This window comes from Pan paniscus, chromosome 2 (genome assembly GCF_029289425.2).
Source record: "Pan paniscus chromosome 2, NHGRI_mPanPan1-v2.0_pri, whole genome shotgun sequence".
NCBI classification, from domain to species: Eukaryota; Metazoa; Chordata; class Mammalia; order Primates; family Hominidae; genus Pan; species Pan paniscus.
Window position 1 is genome coordinate 153,216,258 of NC_085926.1, and position 26,474 is coordinate 153,242,731.

Consider the following 26,474-nt stretch of genomic DNA (forward strand, 5'->3'; position numbering starts at 1 on the left):
AAAGGCAGCACTATATTGTGGCAGGAACAGGGACTTAGGATCAAGTTTGAATGTCAGGTCTGATAATAGCTGTATGAACTTAAGTGGTCACACAAGCTGAGTCTATTTCTTCATTTGGAAAGTGATAAGCATAGCATACAGAATTAGAGATAAACATATACAAAATTCTCAGCACCAGCCTAACTAACACGAAGTAGGTTCCCAATGCATGGTAGTTGTTATCATTAAGCCATGATAAACAGGGATAAAGAGGAAGGAGAAGCAACATCTACAAAGAACCAGATATCCCCCTCTGCATGCTTCCAAGATCATTTTAAGGGTCATCTAAGAGGGACCATATCTACTGATCATCAGGCCAGGACGTAAGGGGGGATGTGGGAGTCCATTTTTCAACTCCCTGCTCATTCCTGAATCTGTTATTGAGCAATTAATGCTGTGTTCAGTTATATAGATTGAAAATTGGAGAGGGTGGTGGAAGGAGGGAGAGCATTAGGAAAAATAGCTAATGGATGCTGGGCTTAATACCTAGGTGACGGGATGGTTTGTGCAGCAAATCAACATGTAACAAACCTGCACATCCTGCACATGTACCCCCGAACTTAAAATAAAAATAAAAGTTGAAGACAAAAAAACAAAATGATGTTGCTAAAAATTTAAATTTGCATGATCCAATACCTGTATGTGAATTTGCAAAAATGTGAGCCAGAAAAAAAACTTACGATAATCATGATATCATATTATTAAGTATTATATATTGTACTACATAAAATTATGACACTTAGCCTCACGAGTCAGAACATCAGGAGACACCATAGAATCTGGAAGAGTCATTCCAGGGGCAACTCTGTCTACACCCAACCCTTCTCATCTGCATCCTAGTTCCTGAAACTGTTATAATAGGAGACAAAATCTCTCATTCTGTAGATAATGTTATAATTTACAGATCTTCAGTTTTGTCTTTATGGTATACTAAATTTCTCTATATATTAGAGTCTATTTTCCAACATTTTATTATGAAATTTTCAAGCATACAGCAATGTTGAGATAATTTTATATAATTACATAATTTTTCATATATGCAACCCTCTAGCCATCTTATTTTCTGATTCTTTTATTTGTTTCTAAATGAATTGCAGATAGCAGCATACTTCTCTCCAAATACTTTAGTATACATATCATTAGATTAGACTCCAATAATTTGTTTCGATTTTTTTCTTTCAAGAGAAACTATATACAATGAAATGTACAAATCTTAACTGTACATTCACTGAATTTCACAAAATGAAATTACATCTTTATAACCCAAACTCCTATCAAGATATAAAACTGCTGGAAACCATCATTCTCAGCAAACTAACACAGGAGCAGAAAACCATACACCACATGTTCTCACTCATAAGTGGGAGGTGAACAATGAGAACACATGGACACAGGGAGGGGAACATCACACACCGGGGCCTGTAGGGGGGTGAGGGGTAAGAGGAGGAATAGCATTAGGAGAAATACCTAAGGTAGATGACCGGTTGATGGGTGCAGCAAACCACCATGGCATATGTATACCTACATAACAAACCTGCACGTTCTGAACATGTATCCCAGAACCTGAAGTATAATAAAAAATGAAAAAATAAAAGGTATGAAAATACCCTAAGAAAAAAGATATAAAACTGAATCTATTTCTTTGGGTTGCCAGCTTTTAACCAATGACCTCTGTTTTCATGCCCTAGCAACAATGTGTTTTAAATATTTCAGCTTTAAAATATGTTTCATAATCTGGGGCCAGGAGCAATGGCTCAGCCCTGTAATCCCAATACTTTGGGAACCCTAGGGGGGCGGATCACTTGATGTCAGGAGGTCAAGACCAGCCTGGGCAACATGGCAAAACCCCATCTCTACTAAAAATACAAAAATTAGCCAAGAGATGGGGCAAAACCCCATCTCTACTAAAAATACAAAAATTAGCCAAGGCTGAGGCTGAGGCAGGAGAATCACTTGAACCTTGGAGGCGGAGGTTGCACTGAGCTGAGATCTTGCTGCTGCGCTCCAGCCTGGGCGACAGAGACAAAAATGAATAAATACAATAATAAAATCTGTATGCCTTCTTCCTTTTATTACTCTTATTTTCATAATGATTTTGGCTATTCTGGCATGTTTAACTTTCCTTTTGAATTTTCAAATCAAGTTATTTAATCCCCATCCCCACCCCTCACAGAAAAGAAGGTGAAGGAGTAGGAAGTGGAGAAGGAAGAAGACTCCTGTTATTAATTCTAACTGACTTGCATGAAGTATAGAGATTAATTTAGGAATGAGTAAAATGTTGTGATATTCAGTCTACCTTTCCAATAACTGGAAATGCCTTGCCATTTAGTCAAGCCTTCTTTGACGTCCCTCAATCATGTGTCAGAACTTCCTTCATAAAACTCTTGCACATTTCTTATCAAGTTTATTCTCTTTTAAAATTATTTTTGGTGGTTATTATGTTTTTTGCATCATACTTTTTAAAATGTTTTAAATTATATTTTAAATTTTTGTGGGTACGTGGTAGGTATATATGCCATCATACTTTTTTATATGGATTCTGTATACAGATAACAAATTTGGTTATGGTCATTAGGAATTTTTCAGTTGATTCTCTTGGGTTTTGATATATACAATCGTTATCTACAAACAATAAATTTATCGCCTCCTTTCCAACTTTCATATCTCTTTTTTTCCTTTTTATCATAGCATCAGCTTGTACTGATAGACGAATGCTTTCTTTAGGGAGGCATTAGTGCTTTTAACAACTTTTATCTATCTCCTTATAGTCAATCATCTCTAAATATACTAAATGACCTTCCTCTTCTGAGATGGTTTTATCAATTTACCTTTTTCTAATATTATTCCACTTCACTTCAGTTTAGTTGAACAGAGTCAATTATTCCCATTTCCTCTGTATTTGTGGTAATTTTTCTATTCTCGTTTCTTATTTTGTGTAATTGTGCTTTGCTTGTTTTAACTAGTTTTTCTTTCCTCTGTTTTTATTTTTATTTTTATTTCAATAGGTTTTTGGGGAGCAGGTGGTGTTTGGTTACATGGATAAGCTCTTTAGTGGTGATTCCCGAGTTTTTAATACACTGTACCCAATGTGTAGTCTTTTATCCCTTGCCACCCCCACTTTTTCCCCCAAGTCCCCAAAGTCCAATGTATCATTCTTATGCTCTTGAGTCCTCATAGCTTAGCTTCTACATAGGAGTGAGAACGCACAATGTTTGGTTTTCCATTCCTGAGTTTCTTCACTTAGAATAATAGTCTCTAATTCCATCCAGGTTGCTGCAAATGCCATTATTTCATTCCTTTTTATGGCTGAGTAGTATTTCATGGTGTATATATTACATATATATACACACACACACACACACATATACACATACATATATACGTATATATACATATATATGTATATGTGTATATATACATATACATGTATATATGTATGTATATATAATACATGTGTATATATACACATGTATTATATAATAAATGTGTATATATACATGTATATATAATACATGTATATATACATGTATATGCATACATATGTATATATACATATACATGTGTATATATACATATACATATACACATGTGTATATATACATATACATATACACATGTGTATATATACACATATATATATAATTTTCTCTATCCACTCATTCATTAATGGGCATTTGGTCTGGTTCCATATTTTTGCAATTACAAATTGTGCTGTTATAAACATGTGTGTGCAAGTATCTTTTTCACTTAATGACTTTTTCCTCTGGGTAGAGTAGTGGGATTGCTGGATCAAATGGTAGCTCTTTAAGGAATATCCTCACTCTTTTCCACAGTGGTTGTACTAGTTTACATTCCCACCAGCTGTGTAAAAGTGTCCTGTTTTCACCACATCCATGCCAACACCTATTTTTTTTTTATTTTTTGATTATGGCCATTCTTACAGGAGTGAGGTGGTATCGCATTGTGGTTTTGATTTGCATTTCCCTGATTATTAGTGATGTTGAGCATTTTTCCATATGCTTGTTGGCCATTTGTATATCTTCTTTCCAGAACTGTCTATTCAAGTCTTTAGCCAACTTTTTGGTGGGATTTTTTGTTGTTGTTTGTTTTGTTTTGTTTTTACTTGATGATTTGTTTGAGTTCCTTGTAGATTCTGGATATTAGTCCTTTGTCAGCTGTATAAATTGTGAAGGTTTTCTCCTACTTTGGGGGCTGTCTGCTTTAACTAATTTTTGAAAACTAACTCTTGAATGTATTTCTTAGTTTCTTGGTTTTTCTGTTTACATTCCATTAATGTTTGCTTTTATTTTTATTTGTTCTTTAATTTTTCTTCGGCTTAATTTCTTGTTCTTTGTCTAGTTTTTAAAACGTGATGTTTAATTTATTTGTTCTCATCTGTTCTTGTTTATCTGTGAAAACAATTAGGATTATATATTTTTTCTCAGAACACAGCATTAGCTGTATCTCTTGAGTTCTAACATGTAATAATTTAATTAATGGTATTTTCTAGATATTCTAACCTTTAAAGTTTGATTTTCTCTTTAATCAAGAAATTGTTTAAGAGAATTTTTAATTTTCCAAGTGGTGCTGGGCACAGTGGCTTACATCTGTAATCCCAGCACTTTGGGAGGCTGAGGTGGGCACATCACCTGAAGCCAGGAGTTTGAGACCAGCCTGGCCAACCTGGCGAAACCCCATCTCTACCAGAAATACAAAAAATTAGCCAGGCGTGGTAGCAGGAGCCTATAATCCCAGCTACTTGGGAGGTTGAGGCAGGAGAATCACTTGAACCTGGGAGGCAGAGGTTGCAGTGAGCCAAGATCAAGCCATTGCCCTCCAGCCTGGGCAACAAGAGCAAAACTCCATCTCAAAAAAACAAATAAATAAAATAAATTTCCAGGTGGTATTTTGCTTTTTAAGATGATTCCACCAGCACAGTGGCTCATACCTGTAATACCAGCTAATGGGGGCGTATCGCTTGAGCCCAGGAGTTTGAGACCAACGTGGGCAACATAGTAAAACTCCGTCTTTAAAAAACATTTTTTTAAATTAGCTGGGCATGGTGGCACATGCCTGTGGTCCAAGCTACATAGGAAACTGAGGCGGGAGGATTGTTTGAGCCCAGGAAGTTGAGGCTGCAGTGAGTCCTGATTGCGTCACTGACCTCCAGCTTGGGTGAAAAAGCAAGACTGTCTCAAAAATAAAATAAAATAAATCACAGAGTAAAATGTTTTATAGAAGAAAGATTTTAATGTAAGATATTATGTATTTATGAATCTGTTCAGGGACTTTTGTTTCCTCTATGTTGGAGCTTTTCTTTTTGGTGCGATCATGGCTCATCGTGTTGGAGCTTTATTTATAAAGTATGCCTATATAATGTGGGCACATGTATATATGCATATGTTTTAAATACATTTTTAACTAATATGCATTAACTACTATGCCCTAACATTGTATTTGTTACACAAATACATTGACTAGTTTATTCCTTAATTATTGTCCATTATAATAGAAGACCAAATCTCAGAGAGATCAAGCAAGATCTCTGAATCCAAATAGTAGAGCTAGGATACCTGCCAAGGTATGGCTGATTCCAAGGCCTATGCTGTTCCCAAACTGCATCACTAGAACCATGGAAGAAAACAAAATATGAATTATATACCGTGTATAGAAAATAGATACAGCACACAGTACCACAAATAGGCAATGCTTTAGCATGTTTGAGATGCATAGTGAGAAATGTAGATATATTATTTCACATTTCATAAAAGCACAAGGCTTTTGTAGGTTTCAAATACGGAGAATATACCAGGAAAATCATCATTCTGCTCTTAACATTCTTTCAGATTTCCAGGTATTTCTCTAAGAGCTTTCTTTCAATATTTCACTCTCACCATCAGGAAATTATTCCTCATATTTAACCTATTACTTCATGCTGAGGTTTAGCCATCTCTTTGGGATTCTTTAGAGATAGAGAACAGCTGGTCCCTATTTTCTACATAATAATCCCTCATAAACTTGAAGCCTTCCATAGTAATTTTGTCTCTGGGATACATAATCTTAATTCCTAAGTCCCATCTTTTTTTCAAATATTTTCTTTAAATGTGGTTATTTTTATGCCTGGAGAGAAAGATCATATTTATATTGCCCACATCCTTTTTAAATTGTACTGAGTGTTAAGGGGCTATTGCAGAGTGAGATGGTAAAAGTTGCAGTATAACTGATGTATGGTGCCTATGAGTCTGTTCATGTCTCCCAAGGCCTTTTCACCTAGGTAGTAAGGCTCTGGGCATTTGCTGTCCATATCTCACACTCAAGGTGCTAAGGAAAATCAAAACTGCCCATGTCCAAGAAAATTATGAGAAAAGCATGTAAATAGAGAAATTCAAGGGGTGAGCAGTGTTTTTGTATGAAGTGCATGTATCCTTACTAAAAAAAAATTTTTTAACTTATTAGTTAGCATACAAAAGAAATAAAATGAATACCTAGGATCTATAATAGCAGAGTATGTGTTTTTATAAGGACAGGAAAAGAAAGATAGGTCATCAAAAGCTTTTCGCACTTCAGAACTCTAGAATGATTTCTGAGTGATGGGCATTTCTAGAGATCATGATAATGGCAGAAATCTAATAAGATAATAATGGAAGAACAAAAAGAGGTGTTTATAGGGACTGAGTTACTGTACGAATGAATCACAATTATGAAAGTGAGTTATAAAAAGGATAAAACCATCAATGCTAAGGGAATTACTTGAAAGAATAAATTAATTCTGTATTGCATCACAAACAAATATTAATAAGAGATGACAATAATCAAGAGCTTTACTAGATGCCCGGTGTTGTTTTAGGCACATAACATACATTACCTAATCTAATTCTCACAACATCCTACCACATAAGGTTTCTTAACCCAATTTTGCAGATAAGAAAACTAAGACAAAAGAGGTTAAATTATCAGACAAAAGTCACAATGGAGGTACAAGAAAGATTTGGAATTCTAACACAGGTAGTCTGGCCCAAGGGTCTTTGGTCTCTCGATGTCAGAAGATGATTTTAGCAAGGACTGAGCTATTGAATCTACCAATTCATCAAAACTAACCATTCTCAAAGGTTCAGATAAATAGATTTTAATTTCAATGTTCTCTTGTACTATAGTCATAGGTATGATTAAGAGAGACCATGCCCATAGGTGAATTTTTTTTCACTGTTTAAGGAATTTTTATTAAAGCTAGAATTTTGTAATCCAAATTACATTTCCTTGCTTAGTTATCAATTCTGTTACTTAGAACTGACATTTTGAGCTATTCCACAGTAAAGAATTACAAAGCATTCCTCTAATGCTTTAAATTTTTGTACTTGCTGAAAATTCTTTTTCCCAGGGTCTATAAAACATTACATTTTTTTTAATATTTTACTATTTTTGTGGGGTTTTTGTTTTTAAATCAGTAAGTAATTTAGGACTAGCATTATGTTTGCTAGACCTGGCATTTTCTCGGTACATAAGGTTCAAAGTTTCCTCTTCTTTTTTATTTATTTTATATTTTGCAATTTTTTTTCCATAATATTTAAGTTTTTCGATGTTAAGATATTTTTCTTCGGTGAAGCCCAAGTTTCTTTTCGTGGTCTCTGATCAATTTTAAACAGTTGGAACACCAGTGGCACTGTTAACTGCTTTCTGGGAAGCCTCTTTAACTTGATGGACTTGTAGTATAGCTACAGCTTCATCAACTTTATAACGGAGTAACTCTGGAGACTCGAGCATATGAAGAACTTCTGAATTATCAATCTCCAACAATATGCCAGTGATTTTACTAGCAAGAGTAGGGTGCAAGGCTTGAATAAAAGGAAACAGCCATTCACCCGACATTTGCTTTTCCTCTTGAGGAGGGGCAGATGCCAACATGAAAGCAGTCAAAGGTTCCTGACCTTGTACATGAACAGCAGGCTGTTGCATTGTAACTTGTGGCTGTGCATTAAGATGTTGCTGAGGATTGCGAAGTCCTGCAGCATATTTATACTGTGGAACGGTGCAGATAGCAGGAGTAGCTGCAGCAGCTGCAGCTGCAGGTCATGGACCCATTGTCTGTGTTAATGTGTTAGCAACACACTGTGTTGACATGACTTGTGGAACCTGTGAAGAAGCTGGTCTCATAGTACTAAATGGTGGTCTAGGAGCAGCTGGGCGGGTAGCACCGGGCATATTTTGGAATGGATGAGGTCTGGCACCCTGAGCAGTCCAGCGAGGACTTGGTCTTAGCTGAGCAATTTGGCTAGGAGGAGGGTATGCAGCACAGTTCTGAGACTGTGAGATAGCTGCCATTAAGACACCTGAAGGAGGTGCTAGCTGGTAGGGGTTGATTACAGGGTTGGGCACAGCTCGTACACTTGCCATTCTCTGCATATACTGGTTAGTGAGGTGAGCCTGGCACTCTCCTTTGCGCTGAGCTAAAGCTAAATACAATGGCTTTGTGGCCAAAATTCTACCATTCATTTCTGTAACTGCTTTAGTGGCTTATTCTGGGGAGGAGAAACATACAAAACCAAACCCTTGCTGCGACCACCCTCCAACCTTCGCACTAGTGATTATACCAAATGGAGAAAACATCTCCAGAGACGTTCATCATCAATACCATCATCAAGATTTTTCACATAAAGATTAACACCCTAGTACCTGGTAATCCTATCTTGCTTCATCTGTTCAAATTTGCACTTAAGTTCCATCTGCTGTTCCACCTTTTTCTGAGCTCGACCAACATAAATTTGTTTTCCATTGAGCTCCATTTCCATTAATCTCATCCACAGCTTTCTGTGCATCCTCATGCCTTTCAAAGCTTACAAATCCAAATCCTTCGGATTTTCCACCTTCATCAGTCATTACTTTCACACTTACGGCAGGGCCAAACTTGCCAAAGAGATCCTTAAAGTGCTCATCATCCATGTCTTCTCCAAAATTCTTGACGTAAACATTGGTGAACTCTTTTGCCCTAGCTCCAAGTTCAGTTTCCCGTTTTTTACGAGACTTAAATCGTCCAACAAATACTTTGCGACCATTTAGGAGCATTCCATTCATTTTTTTCAATACCTCTTTCAGCTGCTTCCTGCATCTCAAAGCGTACAAATCCATAGCCCTTGGAACCATTTTCATCACCAACCACTTTACATGAAACGATGTTACAAAAAGCAGAAAATGTATCATACAGTGTTTTATTATCAATGGATTTGTCCAGATTTTTAATGAATATGTTGCCCACTCGACTTTTGCGAAGTGATGGTTCACGCTGAGACCACATGATGCGTACTGGCTTCCCGTTTATAAAATCAAAATTCATAGTGTCCAAAGCAAAGCGCACTCCGCATCCGCCGGCTGCTGGAAGTTCACATACGCGTAGCCCAAGCAGCGGCAGGTAATCAGGTCCCTACAGACCCGGATGGAGAGGATAGGCCCGGCCACGCTGAGCTTAGAGCATCGCCTTGGTCACGTCGGGGTGGAGGTCGCCCACGTAGAGCGAGGCCATGGGGTAGCTGGGGGCGCTGGGGTTCATCTCGGCACGGCTGCCCGCAGGGCCACAGGCCGCCACCTTTCGGTGACAGGAGGAGAGCGAGTGCCGGGGCCGGGGCCGGAGCCGATGGGAGGGAGTCGGGGCAAGCGCAGAGAGACAAAAATAATCCAGAATGGAAAACTCAGTGGCCACAGGACGGGGTAGATCTGCTGCCGCTGGCTGCCAGCTGCAGGCTGGGAGTGAAGGTGGTGGTGTCGGGTCCGGGCAGCGGGAAGGCATTGATCTCTTGGTTCCTTCTTGGAGCTGCTGCTGGGCTGCAGCGGGCGGGTCGGTCTCGGCTGCTTCACCGGGTTATTTTATAAAAGAGGAAGAAAAAAAAAAAAAGTCTCCTGAGGGGGAGAGGCGAATTTTTTGTAAAATCGGGGAGGGGGGTGTTGTTAAACGATTTTTTTAGATTTTTATTTTTTATTTTTTAATAATAAATGTGTGTTCCGAGCGCACACTCCGCACTCTCAGCACTAACCGTGGGGTAGAAGGGCCCACAGGTGAATTTTAAAGGAGGATCCTCCATCAGATATGCACTGCTGGCTCAAATCAGCATGTCCCCTCAACCAGTCTCCTCTGGAATGCACTTGGATTTAATACACTCCAACCATAGTGTTTCTACTTTGAACTTATAGTCACACCAGTGTCTCATTCCTTTGACGGGATTATTGTATTATCTGTGTCTGCATTTGCCTCTATACCACTGGATTAAAGCTCCTAAAAAAGCAAGGATACTGCCTTCTTTATGTTTGTATTACCAAGCATCCAACTCTGTAATGTTTCTTCCCAACAAGCAGGGGCTACCCAGGCCAGTGATCACCTGGGGCACAGAGTGAGTGCAAAGTACCTTAAACCTCTGGGGTGGCTGGCATGAAAGATCAGATGTCAGGTGCAGAGACCTGAGGATGCTAACACTGAAGCCAGATAAGTAGTCCAAACACCATACTGCCGAGTCCACAGGTTGAGATGGAAAAGCGGCAACAAGTGGAGCAGGAGAGAAGGTAGGCACAGGGAAAGTGGGTTAAGACCCAGAAATACCAAAGTAAAATCAGACATTTGTACATCATCAGACAAGCATATTTCATACAATTCCCATAATAAAGCCTTTTAAATGCCACCAGTTCCTTTGTGGCTCTCTTGCCATCTTTGTCTATACAGAAGTATTTATTCAATTATTTCAAGGATTTTTCCTATTTCATAAAAAATAAGTGGGAAATGGAAAACTGCAGTGCACCTTATTGTAGTAAAAAGAGCACAGATCTGGCCCGGTGCTGTGGCTCACGCCTGTAATCCCAGCACTTTGGGAGGCAGAAGCGGACGAATCACGAGGTCTGGAGATCGAGACCACGGTGAAACCTCGTCACTACTAAAAATACAAAAAATTAGCCGGGAGCAGTGGCGGGCGCCTGTAGTCCCAGCTACTCGGGAGGCTGAGGCAGGAGAATGGCGTGAACCAGGGAGGCGGCGCTTGCAGTGAGCCGAGATCACGCCACTGCACTCCAGCCTGGGCGACAGAGCAAGACTCCGTCTCAAAAAAAAAAAAAAAAAAAAAAAGCACAGATCTTATAAAATTGTTACACAGATGAAAGTCATTCTATGTGCTTTACATGCTAACTCTTCAGCTTCCATCTAGGGTTCACTGTACTTAAGCTAATTCAAGTGTAAGTTTGACTTTGAAGGAAAAATATAAAGTTGTAAAACGTAAAAATTGCTGCAACAGCATCTTCAAAATATGCTACTGAATGCAACGGTGACTACATAATTTAATCTTTCTGGTTTGCTTGTATTACAAATCTCCTTATAATATGTAAATATGTTGTTCAACTTTCAGACATTTGACTTTCAAACAGATTTTTTCAGAAACTCATTATATAAAAAAGTGGGAGACGCTCTGGTATAAAACTTTTAAAAATAGTAAATATTACTGTATAAGTTAGGCTAGTGGTCCTCAGTGGCAGTTTTGCCCCAAAGGGGATATTTGAAATGTCTGGAGACATTTTTGATTGTCATGGCTGGGGAAGGTGGAGCACTTGACATCTGTTGAATACAGGCCAGGGAAGCTGCTCAGCATCCTACAATAAACAGCACAGCCCCCAAAACAAGGATATACCTAGTCCAATATGTCAATAGTGCTGAGGTTGAGAAACCCTGATGCAGGTAAAATACAAGCTGTAAAATACAAACAACCCTACCATCTCTGTGACTTAACACACCAGAAGTTTATTATCCCTGTAATAATCCTATGTGGGTTGGCAGTGAGGGTCTCTGCTCTTTATATACATATATCTAGGTTTTATCTATCCAGTGCCCCCCTGACAAACCATAGGGCTTCAGAATCTTCCACCAGATCTTTCTGGAAAGTCAAGAAAGAAAAGAGGCCTTTAGAGAAACGCATGGGAGACATTTTGGGCTCTTGCTGGAGGTGGTATCAATTCTACCCACATTCCATTGTACACGAGTCAGTCACATGCCTGTATCTAATGCCAGGGGAGGCAAGGAAATGTAGTCTAGCTGTGTGTCCAAAATGGGGAAACAAGTTTGATGAGTATCTACCCAGTCTCTGCCACCATTTCTTAGTTGTCTTTGTGTTTAACAAAATGCTTTGCTCACAGGTGCTCAATAACTGTAAATTAACAATATTAATTAATACAAAAAATTTTTCATTAATACAAAACAATATTGTCTTTTTTAAAAAATATGAACTAGAATCTGAAACTAACATTTAATATGAGGTCACCTGCAAATTTTATTTTAAGCAATACATGTCTTACTAAAATGAAATATGGTAATACGATAACCAGATTTTTGAGCACTACGTTTAAAATACAAGTATATATCATTCGATGTTTATTTCATATTTTGTGTTTTCAAACTCTTACCTATATTAGCTAACATAACCTATGTTTCTTATCTAATTTAAAAATTTCTTCTTTGTAAATTTTTAAGTGCTCAAATTTTAAAATATAAAGCATGTAGCATTTTACACAAACAGCAAAATTACAATTTTTGTAAAATTAATGTGCAATTAGATATTGACTTTCTACATACTATTCTTACAAGGAAGAGAGACAAAACAGCAACCATAACCAACAGAATAATGTTGTATTTTGACCTTTTGACATCTTTAGAGTTATTTTTAAAGCAATTGCTTCCACGTGCCCCGTTCTTTAAAAAAAAGAAAAAGAAAAAAAAGGCTAACGTATAAATGGTGAGTCTTGCATCATATCCCTAATATCAGCAATCTGGCATTTCCAGGTCCAAATGAACGTTTATTTCTAAAAGGAAGAAAAATAAAATTTTAATACCATCAGAGGGTAAATCTAATTACCAGGCAACCACCTTTTTAACCAACTATATTGACATTGTTCTGAAATTAACAATTGGATTTAGTTTAGCAATGAATAGCGTTGGATAGATTAAATACAACCAGATTCAACAACTTCTATTCCGTGTTTCCCTTCATTCCTTTCTAAATTCCCAAGTTCCTCTCACTAATGGACTGCTTATGATATGCTAAGGAGTCCATCAACAGTATAGAGTAAGGGTAGAGATAGAATGTGATCATGATGAAATTGCTGCATTCCATTGCAGAGGTGATAAAAATGCAGGGCACCTCATAAATATTTCTGACCCATTTGCTTAGAGGAATGGAAGTATTTATGGTTAGGAAATCTCTGGCTATAAAAAAGCATTCCAGTTTATTCTATGCTATCAAGTAGCCTTTTGTTAAAGTAGAGTTTTATGGGTAAGTTATTACTGGGAAACCTGCCTTTGGAACATTAGTAATGCAATAAATTCTGTCCAGCCCATCTAGGCTATTTTGGGAATAACTATGTCTAAATGAGCCAAATACATTTCACCAAAGATATTATATTATATTCAGAGGCCTATGTATGATCTTCTTGGTCCTTGTCTTTTTGAGATTAGTAATGGTAGAAATATTCATGATAGTTTTCTTATTTAAAGAATTTTAATCAAAATATGACACAAAAAATTACCTAAACAAAGATTTGTAGTTAAATCAAGGAAGTAAACTGATCTTAATTACCCATAAAATCACATTGTAGCTCATGAAAATAGCATGTGGGATTCATGAAAATATTTTCCTATCTTGAAACCTTTGGTATGAAGTTTAAATCATATGTTTTCAAAATTGTATGGGCATTCTGAAATCTATATATGGTGCATTTCTGGTTTGCTTTCAAATTAGGCTATAAACTCATTGGCATAAGGGATTGAGTACAAGAGGCAGTTCGCCTTCGAAGTCAGATATCTTGGGTTTCAGTAATGGCTCTGCCACTTAATAGCTGTGTGGCCTTGGGTAAATTACACAGCAATCCTATGCCCGTCTCTCCTGCATTATAAAAGGACAATAAAAATACATATTTTAGAAGATTATTGCAAATAATGTTCTTAGAGTAATATCTGGCACATAGTAAGCCCCCAATAAGTGTTTGCTACTATTATGGTTATTTTCCTTCTGTATGTTCCCACACACAGCATTCAGCAGATTATTGGCCCTAAAGGAGGCACTTGGTATATATTTACTGAATAAATCAGTGATAGCGTATCTTGCATGGTTATCTCACTTCCATGAGACACATGGTAGTATCCTAGTATGGGAAGTGGGAGGGACTGGGAATCAGAGAGAACCAATAATCCAGTTTATTAGAAATATATGGCTACAAAGCTTCCAAAGAAAAAAAAATTGACATATAGCCTTTTCTAACTAATTAAGTTTTGTTTTTTTCTTCCGTTAAATGAAGACAAGAATATTCTTATGAGATCATTGTAAAAATTAGGAACAATATATGGTGAGCATTGCCAAAAATATTTGGCACTCAATAAATGATAGTTACCACTAACCTGTGCAGGCTGACACTATAAAGAATGACAGCACTGTCTACAAATATGATTCCCTCACTCCACTACATTTGTAAATGTCTACCCAGTACAAGGCAATGTGCTGGTGACTGGGAATGGAAAGATAAAAAGACATGATTTCTGTGTCTCATACTATGTTGAGAAGTAAGATTTTTTTAAGGTGATAAAATACATAATTTTATACAGAAGCATAAATTTTCTTTTTATCTTTTTTTTTTAACTTTTTTTTTTTTGTAATTGCAGAGATGAGGTTTCACCATTTTGCCCAGGTCGGTCTTGAACTCCTGAGCTCAAGTGATCCGCTTTCTTTAGCCTCCCAAAGTGCTGGGATTACAGGCATGAGCCACTGTGCATGGCCTAGAAGCATAAATGATTTAAAGTGACCCAAGAATAAGTAGAAGGCAGAAATATAGATCAATAACCATATTGTAGTAGACCATGGCCAGGCCTGTTTCATCAAAACCTTGTGTAGGTACAATAGTACAATAAAAAATTTCAAACTGGGTTATATTATTAGATGCTCTATAGATGCTAGATGCCTCAGTGGTACTAAGTGGTATTCGAAATTTTGTAAATCTGGTACCAAGAAGATGGTAACATGGTTTAAAATTGAAATGTATCCTTTTTTAGTATAGGCCCCTATGTGCTGATATGTACCCACCTACATTCCCCCAGCACATAAGGTGTTATCAGGCAGTCAGCTGCCAGGGGCAGCTTCTTCAACATAGTAGACCCTTTCCTCCATGTGGACTACTGAGGCCACTAGACAGCAGCATGCCTGCATGGGAAACAAGGACAGTGCCAGAAAGCCCAATTCACTCACACCACCACGAATCCTTGAGTCCATGAATCGGTAAGTGAATCCATGAATCTTTGCATCCTCTCAATTGCTTGTTTGCTGGTTAAAAAGTCAAACACAGAGAAATGATTTTGCTTAAGAAAGTTGTATTGCTCAAAATATAATTCTCATCAATCCTCAAGTGCAGGACAGCTTATATTGTCTGGCTCATCTTATCGTAGAAGAAACTGAAAGAAGTGCAAATTATTTGCATATTATAGCAATTTTCAACGCACTGAAAAAGAATCTAAAGTTTTGAATTCCATTTACAAAGCTAGAAAGCCTCAAAAATATTATGCTCAAAAAACAAAACTGTAGGTCAGCATTTTCAAAACAGATCCACAAACCTTTTTCAGATAGATGTTAATGAATGGCCACATAAAAAAAGATTTTGTGATCTAACAATTTAGATCAATGCTACCCACGATAGCCCTTTCTTGAAGACTCATAATACATTCTTATATAAAAGGTTTTGAGAAGTCCTACAGTAAACAAGCAATTTAACAAAGAATTTCCCAAACTTATTTGACTCTAAGCTCTCACTCTCTTTTTTATGCCCCATAACATTTTCTGCAACCAAAGAAAACACAGTGGAAAAATAATAACCAAATCAATTTGGAAACATATCAGATTTCATCAGGACAACAGAAATAGGCAATATTTCCTGCTTCTAAATATTAATAATGAATATGTAACACCTCATAAATCTGACAAATACTTAGGTGATTCTTCCATTTATTCATTCATATATTGGATTATCATTTAGCTCTTTCAAGGAGTGTATTATTCCCTTAAATATCAGCATTAATGCAATTTATATTTATGTTTGGTTTTTCTTCATTGGCTCTGAGAGACACAAGTGAAATGTGGAAGAGCTGGAATTGGCCTCAGAGAAAAACGTTGATCAACCTAGGTTAGAGAAGGTAAGAAATAACAATTATTTTCTGAAACTTCTAACCAGAGTCCCCTGATATTTAATGTTCAAGTGGAAGCATAGATTGAATAGAACAGGCTTCTAAGAAAGATTATGGGAGCCTAGTAAAATTCTTTTAAAAGGCTACTCTCTGAACTCTATAAATAGTATGTGTGTCTCACATGCTATTTGAACACTTGGCTCTTTTTTCCCATGCCATAACCATGGTGCCTTTTTGCCAGGTTCATGATGGCAGGGCAGGCTTTAACTGCAACTGCTTTCATGTAGCCTTCAAAGTGGGTGTTAATGACACAGTATTCTTTGCCCCAGTCTGAACATCATGACTCTAATACTATCAATTCATACAGATGTCTGGCATTTGATAAAGGAAAGCATCTATTATACAAACTATACGGGGCTAAAACATCTTGGGTTTGGAATAATCCAAATTAAAGGTGTCAAATATTACATTCGATGTACAAAAATTTTGGGAGCTTCAGTTTAAAATAAATTTTTAAATGCATCTTTATTTCAATTCTGCCTAGCCATGATTTTAGTTCATAAGAGAAAGTTATGCATTCTTTCATTTACTAGAGAAATAGAATTACTATTCAATTGGTATATATACATAACAATTGAAATTTCAGGCTGTCATTTTGATGTAAAATCTATTTTGTTTCCTAATTTCTAAATCTTGTAAGAGATCATAATACTAAAACCCCAACATCTCTTTAAAAGCCAGATATCAATTATCTCAGTTGAATATCTTTTTTGGCTTGGTTAAAAGGTGGACAAAAGTTACCAAGTTCAATTATGACCTAAAAAAACTCCAAATATTTACAAAATAGAAAAATGGACTTTTCATACTAAGTCCGGGGCGTGGACGCATGAACTGGTACTAATTAACACCAGCTTAGGCTATCTCTTTGAAAGTTTCATTTTTTTTTATGTTTGTCATTTGAATCACAACAATGAAAAAATAAATAATTAATCATAAGACAGAAATCCAGTTACATATGTGTTCAGCTACATGAATTATTTCTTATGGAACCAAGGTCAAGCGTTTTAATTTTTCATTCTAATGAGGATAAGAAAGGCAAGTGAGCTAAATCATACATAGACACGATTAAAAGAGGCAAGGATTATTATACTGAGCAGTATCTTGTAATTGTTTAAAGACTAGTCCGATATGATGTCAAAAGAGGGAATGAGGGTTTTCTTTTTTTTGCTTTTTGTTTTGTTTTGTTTTTGAGATGGAGACTTGCTCTGTCACACAGGCTGGGGTACAGTAGCATGATCTTGGCTCACTGCAACCTCCACCTCCCGGGTTCAAGCAGTTCTCTTCCTCAGCCTCCCAAGTAGCTGGGATTACAGGTGTCTGCCACCACGCCTGGCTAATTTTTGTGTATTTTTAGTAGAGAAGGGGTTTCACCATTTTGGCCAGGCTGGTCTTGAACTCCTGACCTCGTGATCTACCCGCCTTGGCCTCCCAAAATACTGGGATTACAGGCGTAAGCCACAGCGCCCGGCCTGGGAATGAGGTTTTAAAGATACTTGCAATAAGTAAAAGGAGTTATTTTTACCCAGAATTATAAAATTACACCTATGTATTTTTTTTAAGGTACTAGACACAGAGTGAAAAATACAAACACTTAATGTAATGGATTAAGATTCTGGGCAGCCAACACTCACTTTTTTAGAAGAGTTCATCTTACTAGGGATCCAATGTAGACAGTAGAGAAGATGCTTACAACATTAAATGGGAAAAGGGTCCTGTCTTTGGTCTGTCCCTGCAAAACAGAGGCTTAGGCTGAGATTAGCCTGCAAGGAGGCTTACTGGGAAGGGCTCTAGGGAACAATACCTGTGAGGTAGAAATGAAAGCAGGACTGAGTAGAGAGGAAAAGGGTGAATGATGATTGGCAGTGACCAAGGTCTTGGCTGAGCTTCCATGAATTGTATGGAAAGCCATAGAAGCGGGATGGCCCCTCAGAGTTGTCCAAACCTGAGGCAAGGGAACCAGGCCTTTGTACCTCCACACTGACCACTCAAGTGGATCGTACTCACAAGGGGATAGAAACTGAGCCAAGACCACCCCTTTTGTCCAAGAGCAGTGCCTGAGGAAGGACTCAGCTATGAACAGTCAGCATGCAGCACTCAGGGCAGCTGGTGGAACAAAGGGGTCCTGGGTGGTGTACAGAGCATCCACTGCAAGTCCCTGGAGTGGAGACTGTTACTGATAGGTAATATTGAGCTGCAAGAATTCCTGACATTAGTAAAATGCAGTGAGAACTTCATTTTATGCTTGTCTACTCAGGTAAAATCCAAAGAAGAGAACTCATCAGGACAAAAAAATAAAAGCTGTAGTATAAGTTCCGGAAGAACAAAAATAGGTGTAATGCAATTCCAAGATAACTGACATCTGCAGAAGTCTCACATTAGGTATGTGTTTAGATTCTCTCCCTCCCATGCATATACATTCCCTCCCATGCATATGCATTATAGACCTTGTGATCCTTAAGTCAAGAAAATTTAGTCCAGCAATACTCCTGGTCAGAGAAATATGACATCACACTCACAAACAAACATCAAATGAAGAACTCTCCATGCTCTCTCTTATTCGGGCCAGAACAAAAACCACACACTTGCAGATAAGTAATATGAATGTGGAGGGGCTTTGGCTTAGCAACAGCATTTTATTTCCCCTATTATTGTGTTGGCTGCTGAAAAGATCCCAAACACCTAATTCAAATAAAATGTAAAATGTTTGCTCCTTGTTTCTTATTTCTCATTGTCTTCACTGCATTTCAACTGGAATGTTCTGCCACCATCTCAAACTTAAAATGGCCCATGCCAGCCTCCTCACCAAATTTACTCAGAGAGTTTTTCAAATTAACAAACTGTAATACAGACAAGATAGATGCATGGTGCTCTAGGTTGCATATCCACCAAAACAAACCTGAAAAGCAGAAAATAATTAATTGTTCTTGAGTCAAAGGTACAAAATGTTAGGAATTATATTGATTTTTCTCCGGTTTTATTGAGGTATACTTGACAAATAAAAATTGTATATATTTAAGGTATGCAATGTGACTTTCTGAGATATGTATACATGTATACATTGTAAAATGATTACCACAATCAAGCTAATTAACATACCCATTATCACACATAATTACCATTTTGTGTGTGTGGTGAGAACACTTAAGATAAACTTTCTTAGCAAATTTTCAAATATAAAATAGAGTATTATTCATTTTAGTCAGCATACTGTACATTAGATCACCAGAACTTCTTCATCCCATGTAACTGAACCTTCGTACATTTTCGTCATTATTTCCCAATTTCCCCACCCACCTCCTGGCTCCCAGCAACCACCATTCCACTCTCTGAGTTTAGCATGTTTAGATTCCATATAAAAGTAAGATCATGCAATGTTTGTCTTTCTGTCTCTGGCTTATTCACTTGGCATAATGTCCTCCCAGGTTAATCCATGTTGTCAAAAATGGTAGGATTCCCTTTTTTTAAGGCTAAATACACACACACACACACCCCACATTTTTAATCCATTCATCTGTTGATGAACACTTAGGTTGTTTCCAATATATCTTGGCTATTGTGAATAATGCTGCAATGAACATGGGTGTGCAGATATGTCTTTGAGATACTGATTTTATTTCCTTTGGATATACCACCCAGAAGTGGGATTCCTGGCTTGTATGCTAATTCTGTTTTTATTTTATTTTATTTTATTTTATTTTATTTTTTGAGACATGTTCTCATTCTGTCACCCAGGCTGGAGTGCACAGTGGTGTAAACACCATTCACTGCAGCCTCAACCTCCCACCTCAGCCTGCCAAGTAGCTGGGAGAACAGGCTCACACCACCACATCCAGCTAATTTTTTTTTTTTCTTGGTGGAGATGGGGTCTTGTCATGTTGCCCAGGCTGGCCTGGAACTCCTGGACTCAAGTGATCCTCCCAACTAGGCCTCCCAAAAGGCTGGGATTACAGGCCTGAGCCACTGCACCTGGCTTATTTTTAAGTTTTTGAGGAATCGCCATACAATTTTTCCTTAATAGGTGTGCCAATTTACATTCCCATCCCAGTGTTCAAAGGCTCCCTTTTCTCCACAGCCTCACTTGTTTTGTCCTTTAGATAATAGCCATCCTAATAGATGTGAAGCGATAGCCCACTGGAGGTTTGAATCATGTTTCTCTGACGATTAGTGATGTTGAGCACCTTTTCATATACCTGTTGGCCATTTGTATGTTTTCTTTTGAGAAATGTCTATTCAGGTTCTCAGTTCATTTTTCAATCTGGTTGTTTTGTTTTTTGCTATTGAGTTGTTTTCATTCCTTATATGTTTGGGATATCAGTTCCTTGTCAGATAAACAATTTGCACATATTCTCTCCCGTTCTGTCAGCTGCCTTTCAATTGATTTTTAGTGACACACAGTTTTTAAGTAGAAGCATAGGTGAAAAATAAATTATGCATTTTTTCTCAACCAGAAACTTTTTCTTTTTTCAAGGCTAATATACACAGATGGTTTCAGAATCATTCATACCTAAAATATATTGAACAAGCTATGATGCATAAAACACAGTTTCATAGCAAGAAAGAATCTTAGATAACCTATTTCAACCTACCCATTTTACAGATAAGGAAGGGAGGCCAGAAATGGAAGTCACTCAGCAATGGACCTAGAGTTAATTAGTAGCCATTGCCACACAGAAGCCAACTCTCAAAACAGTGTTTTTTGTACAACAATAAGCTCCATTCACATTTCAGGAAGTTTCAGTGCGTCCTTGTTTTCTATCATCACTGCAATTAATTAATATTTAATCTGATAGGAGATCGTGATTCCTAATGTCCTATTCAATAGTAATGTTAAATGTTTAAGCTGCTTTAGCTTTTGGAATACAATACAGAAAACTGTGGTGAGATTTTATATCTTGGATAAACCTTGTTCCATATTTTGTATAAGTCATAAAGCTGGGAAATGTGGTTACCTGGTCACAAAAGTTAAATGCATTGAATATATGTTCTTTACGTAGGCCCCAGACCCATGGAAAAGAGCTGATCCCATGAGACTCCAGTGCTGAGGGAAGTGGCAGCTCTAATAACCTCCAACAATGTTCTGCCTGGAAAGAGGTTTGCAACTTAAAAGGATGCATGGCCTAAAGCCAGCACTGATCACATAGCATGAAAAAATTAAAACCAGGATCTAGTTTCAAATTCTGAAAGGCATTTTAAATGACTGGCTGACCCTGCATTGTAATTTTCATTATTGTTTTCCTACTTCATTCAGAACAGGATTTTGTATTGGGATTTTAAAAGGAATACAAGTAGAAAAAAATCCATAACCATACATCCTCCCAGCCTCTAAAAGTTCTCTTTATTTATTACTTTTGGCTTTTATTCTGGATCTTACAAGGAAAAATTATGTGTATATATATACACACACACACATATATGTGTATATATATACACGTACGTATGTGTATATATATATGTATGTGTATACACATACATATATATCCTCTCACATTTCACATTTTATCCTCATTTCCAGACATGATACACTGTTGGCTAACATATTTTATATATTATCAATAGCAGATTAGCTTATTCCCTGCCTATGAAGGGCAAGTTAAAAATTCAATGCTAGTAAGAGTCGGTTCACCCTTCACCCTGATCTGTGACCCTAGACAGTGCTCCAGAACCTAACTATCCCTCTAATAAAAAACAATAGGAAAACCCCATGCAAGAGTGAATGGCCTCCTAACACTACTGGAAAATATCTCCAATGACATATGTTCATCTAGAGGCTAGCAGCACCTTCTTTACACACAACAGGCAGTAACACTGACAATTTCTTTAAAACCAGCTGCATTCCATGCCTTTCCCTGGACCCTGGGAATGCAGCAAGGAGAAAGTTAGACCCAGTCCCTGCCTTCTTAGAACTGCATTCTAAATTCTGCTTCTTCCAGCAAGTCTGTTGAAAATTTCAGATAATCTTGATTTCTTTCTTCTCTGAGCTTCTGTAGCACTTAGAATCTATAACTGAATATAAGACCACTTTATACTGGAATTTTATGTGTTTCACTTTTACTCATTCAGGCAACACTAATCTCCTTTTCCCAATGAGATTATAAATGCCTTGAAATCAAGGAATTTTTTAATTTTCTGTTATACTTAATGCTTAACACAAGAGTGGTCACTCCGATTTAATGTTGCCTTTTTGTTGCTGTTGAGCAGCTAAAAAAATTACAGGTAAAAAAGACTAAGCAATTTTAAATACAATTTTGAGAACTTTGAATAACACAAACTAGTAAGTAATATATTCATACATAAATATTTAATTCACAATCTCTCTATAGTATTAAATGAAAAAGCAAATTCTTATCACTGTATACGCATAGGAAAAAGAGACAGATACCAAAATAGTATGTTAAATCATATGAAATTGTGAGTTTTGTTGTCTAGTAGGTCCATACGGTTAAACACAATATAAATTCAGCTTGGTTATAGGTGGAATTAAATGTTCTTCATATTTTAAGGTACTTTATTTTCCTATAGTAAACATTTACTTTTAATTAGAAAAACAATTTAAAATTACTTTGATTTGTTAAATATACTAATAAGGCACTCTTTTTTGAAATCTGTGAAAAGATGATTTGGCCACAGCAAGTCTGACATCTAGCCTTCTAAAGACTTGGTGGGATTTGCTGCATTAGATCCAGCACAACTGTCCTTGACAAGGTGACTTTTTGGTGTCTAACACCCTCTAGTGAGCGGATTGCGAACACTCAATTTATTCTTGTAATTACACTTGAAAATACAGGACCTCTCCAATTGATGCCAGCATTGTTACTAATGGTTTTTAATTGCAGAAAATTATGATTATGAGTGTGAATTTCTAAAGGAGCTCAGTTTTCATTTTTTTGTGAGTCAAATGAGTCCAGTGTTTCTATTATTAATAGATACAGCCTTTACCTTCAATTCAATTTGAATTGCAAAGACTCAAGAAAGAATGGTATAACATTTAAGGACATCAGGGTTAACTGGATTATCTACCACCCTTCTAATTTCAATGCAACCAGTGTGTATTACCTATGGCACATGCCACAGGGATAATGCCCACGTGACTGACAGGAAGAACCAAATACATAGCCTAGAACAGGAGAGCTGGGGGTGATCATTAAATGCTACGCAATGGAGCTGGGGCCTGTGCCACATGGCTTTCAACGTTAATATTTATTCAGAAATTTGATAAATGTCATTCATTTATATAAATTCAATATAGCCAGTTGGTTCTTTGCATTTTAATTTTTACTCTTCCTTTGAACTAATGCTGTGAGTTTAGATTTATTGTGCAAATTTCAATTTGATGAATTAAATAAATAAATGAACATTTAAAGATATGTATTCATTTATAATTTGAACCTCACTCAGTCCTAAATTTACTATCCATTACTTTCTGAGGTTGAATTTCTTCTGGTAAAGACCTTTTTTTAGCACCATTCCCTGGGTAATTCCCCTTTCCCCAAGAAGATCCCAAGCAGCAACTCTTCCTATCTCTTGTTTCTCTTTAAACTGGGAAGGTTCTTTGTAATACAAGCTGCAGGCTGAAACCATCTCACCTTACCTACTTGTATTGGTTCAACACATATTTACTATAGTGCTATTGTAAAAATCTGGATCAATATTCTAGTTCTGAGCAATTATCCTGTAAATCCTGCCAGGTGATGGGAATAAATAGGATGCCGATCACCCAGAGGTTTCCTTTTGGGGAAAGTAAGACCAAGGGAGCTAACCAAATCCAAGCCCCATGCACCCAAATCTTAGCAAGCATAACTATAGCCACCAGTTATCTGGGTGTGTCACAAGACATTCTTTCCTCTCTCTTGGAGGACGCAGTTCCACCGCTTCACCTTAGCATTCGGCTTATGATAAGGAGTCCATGCAACCCCTCCAAGACACATTTTTGTCCCAAACTCTATTCCAAGCTTCGGGTCAAAGCCCTAGGAAAGAAAACTGGATCTAAGGGATCCAGAGGTAGACGATAACAGAGGTTAAAAGGCACAGTGCAGGTGAACATGGCTAATTCCTATTGATTAAGCCAAGCCTCCCATTTCATGGATAAAGGTAATGCTAGTATCCATGGCATAAATGAGGTCTAGGGAACTCCAAGGCTACTGACAGTAGCGGGGGATAGACACATAGGTGAGAGTGGATAATTCCTATTCTCTAGGCCCTCCCTGCTTCATGGGTGCAGGCCTCTTTGGCACCCATGAGTGGTGGCTGCCAAGGTCGCCAGGACCCAGGGATGCAAGGAAGAAAGAGGGCGCTCTTCCTTCTTTCCCTCACGTACCCCAGGTATTTGCTAGGAAAAGAAGGGAACAAGGGATGTCTGCTCCCCTCTTTCTAGATGGGTAGCCATTCATCTTCAGTCTATACCCCTTTCAAATGCATCCTGAACCCCTTTGAAATAACACCTTCTTTTTTCCTTTCTCCTCCTCTGTCCTCTCTCCACTGATAGGTAACTGTGTCTCCATACTACAGAACACTCCCCTCAGATGCATCCTCCAAACTGGAAAGAGTTAATTTCCCAAACCTTAAACTGGTGGATTTAGGATTGGGCTCAGGGGAAGAGAACCCAGAAGCCCAACATGCTGGCAAAAAGGCAAAGGTTTTTTACCAGTCAGGCTTTTAGCCTCCCTCTCCCTGTGCAAACTGGTAAAAGGCCTCGGGATTTTTTAGCTGTCCTTACCCCTCCCATTTCCCAAAATGAAAATGCTTGTTCATTTTGATACATGTTTTCTAATAATCAGGTTTGTCTCTTTTTGCCCTCAGGCCATCAAACTCCAAATGGTCATGCAACTGGAGCCTTGGATGATGGCCCCTTCTATTGGGGACCTTTAGATAGGCCTCTGAGAGAGATCTATTTTTCCCAAAACAGCACCCCCTGTCAGCAGGAAGCAGTTAAGATCCATCTTCATCCTCATCCTTATTTTAATGGCAGTTAGATGTACTTCTTTAGAGTGCGGGAACCAGACAGCCAAGCATAAAGGGGTCCCTGGAGAAACTCCAACCGGCATGCACACTAGGAGGAGTGCACACTGGGGCGGAGCCTCGGGAAGTTCAAGCGTTTGCAGTGGAGAGGACCTGGCCCCTGGCCCCTCCTCTTCCTGGTTAGTACCTGGGATTCAAGCTGTGAGGCAGGAAGCCAGCTAGCAGGACTTTCGGTTTTCTGAGACTCCCCGTTTTCTTTTCTTTTCTTTTTTTTTTTTTTTTTCGCTTTACACCAGGTAAACCCTGCCCTTCTCATCCTTCAAAGTGTCTGTGAGCCTAATCTGTTATGGTCGTGTGACAAGGACCCTGTTTTCAGCTGAGCTAAGAACAGTTTTACAACACTATTGGAAGTAATTCAGGGTGCTTTTTGCTGTATCTGATACAAAGATAATTAAATTGTTTTTAAAATGAGAAATTAACCTAGGATAGCTGATAATTTAGAAAAGGAATTCTTGTCTGTGTGTAAGCAACTCTAAAGTAGAATAGAATGCGTTAAGCCCCCTCCACACCCCCACCCCACCTCCACAGGTGCAAGTGACGGCCATAGAGCATGAGGAGGGAGTGGTGCTGTCATTCACAAGTGACTCTGGGGGGAGCTGGCACTCCAGCTGGATCTTAAACAATGACCCAGCTCAAAATCTTTTCTCTGCCCATCCCCACTCCCACTCACCTCTGCACCAACCTTCTCTGCCCTCTCAAATGCTTCCTTTTTTTCTTACTTGAAATTATAGTGTTATCTAACCAAACTGGGGTCTGCTGGCCCAGAGTAGTAAGACCAGATATCCCCATCGAGGTTTGCACCAGAGAAAGGAAGGCATTTATTTGCAGGATGCCAAGCAAGGAGGATCAGGCAGTTAACGTGCAAGTCCCAACCTCCCCAGTGGCTAGCAGGCAAGGGTTTTTAAAGGCAGGGGTAGATTTCAAGAAAGCAGAAGTCATAGGAGATTACATATTGATTTTGGCCTAAAAGCATGACCTAGAACTTCTCTCAAAGCAATTCAAGATTTTCTTTTATTTCCGTGCTTGTCCCCCTTCCCCAGCAGACCCCTAAGAGGGTGTCCCTAATCTGTCTAAAGGAAAAGAGAAAAAGAACGGCCGGACGCAGTGGCTCATGCCTGAAATCCCAGCACTTTGGGAGGCTGAGGCAGGCGGATCACCTGAGGTCAGGAGTTCGAGACCA

General features: G+C 38.0%; 1 long non-coding RNA gene and 1 pseudogene across 1 annotated transcript; one reads left to right on the forward strand and one right to left on the reverse strand.

The window, feature by feature from the left end:
- Window positions 1-7,466: 7,466 nt before the first annotated feature.
- Window positions 7,467-13,183, reverse strand: LOC100984823 (polyadenylate-binding protein 1-like; annotated as a pseudogene).
- A 737-nt stretch (window positions 13,184-13,920) lies between these two features.
- Window positions 13,921-21,479, forward strand: LOC134730055 (uncharacterized). The gene is made up of 3 exons (XR_010111679.1): window positions 13,921-16,228; window positions 18,534-18,658; window positions 21,274-21,479. It is a non-coding gene; the product is annotated as an uncharacterized LOC134730055 (long non-coding RNA).
- The last annotated feature ends 4,995 nt before the right edge of the window (window positions 21,480-26,474 follow it).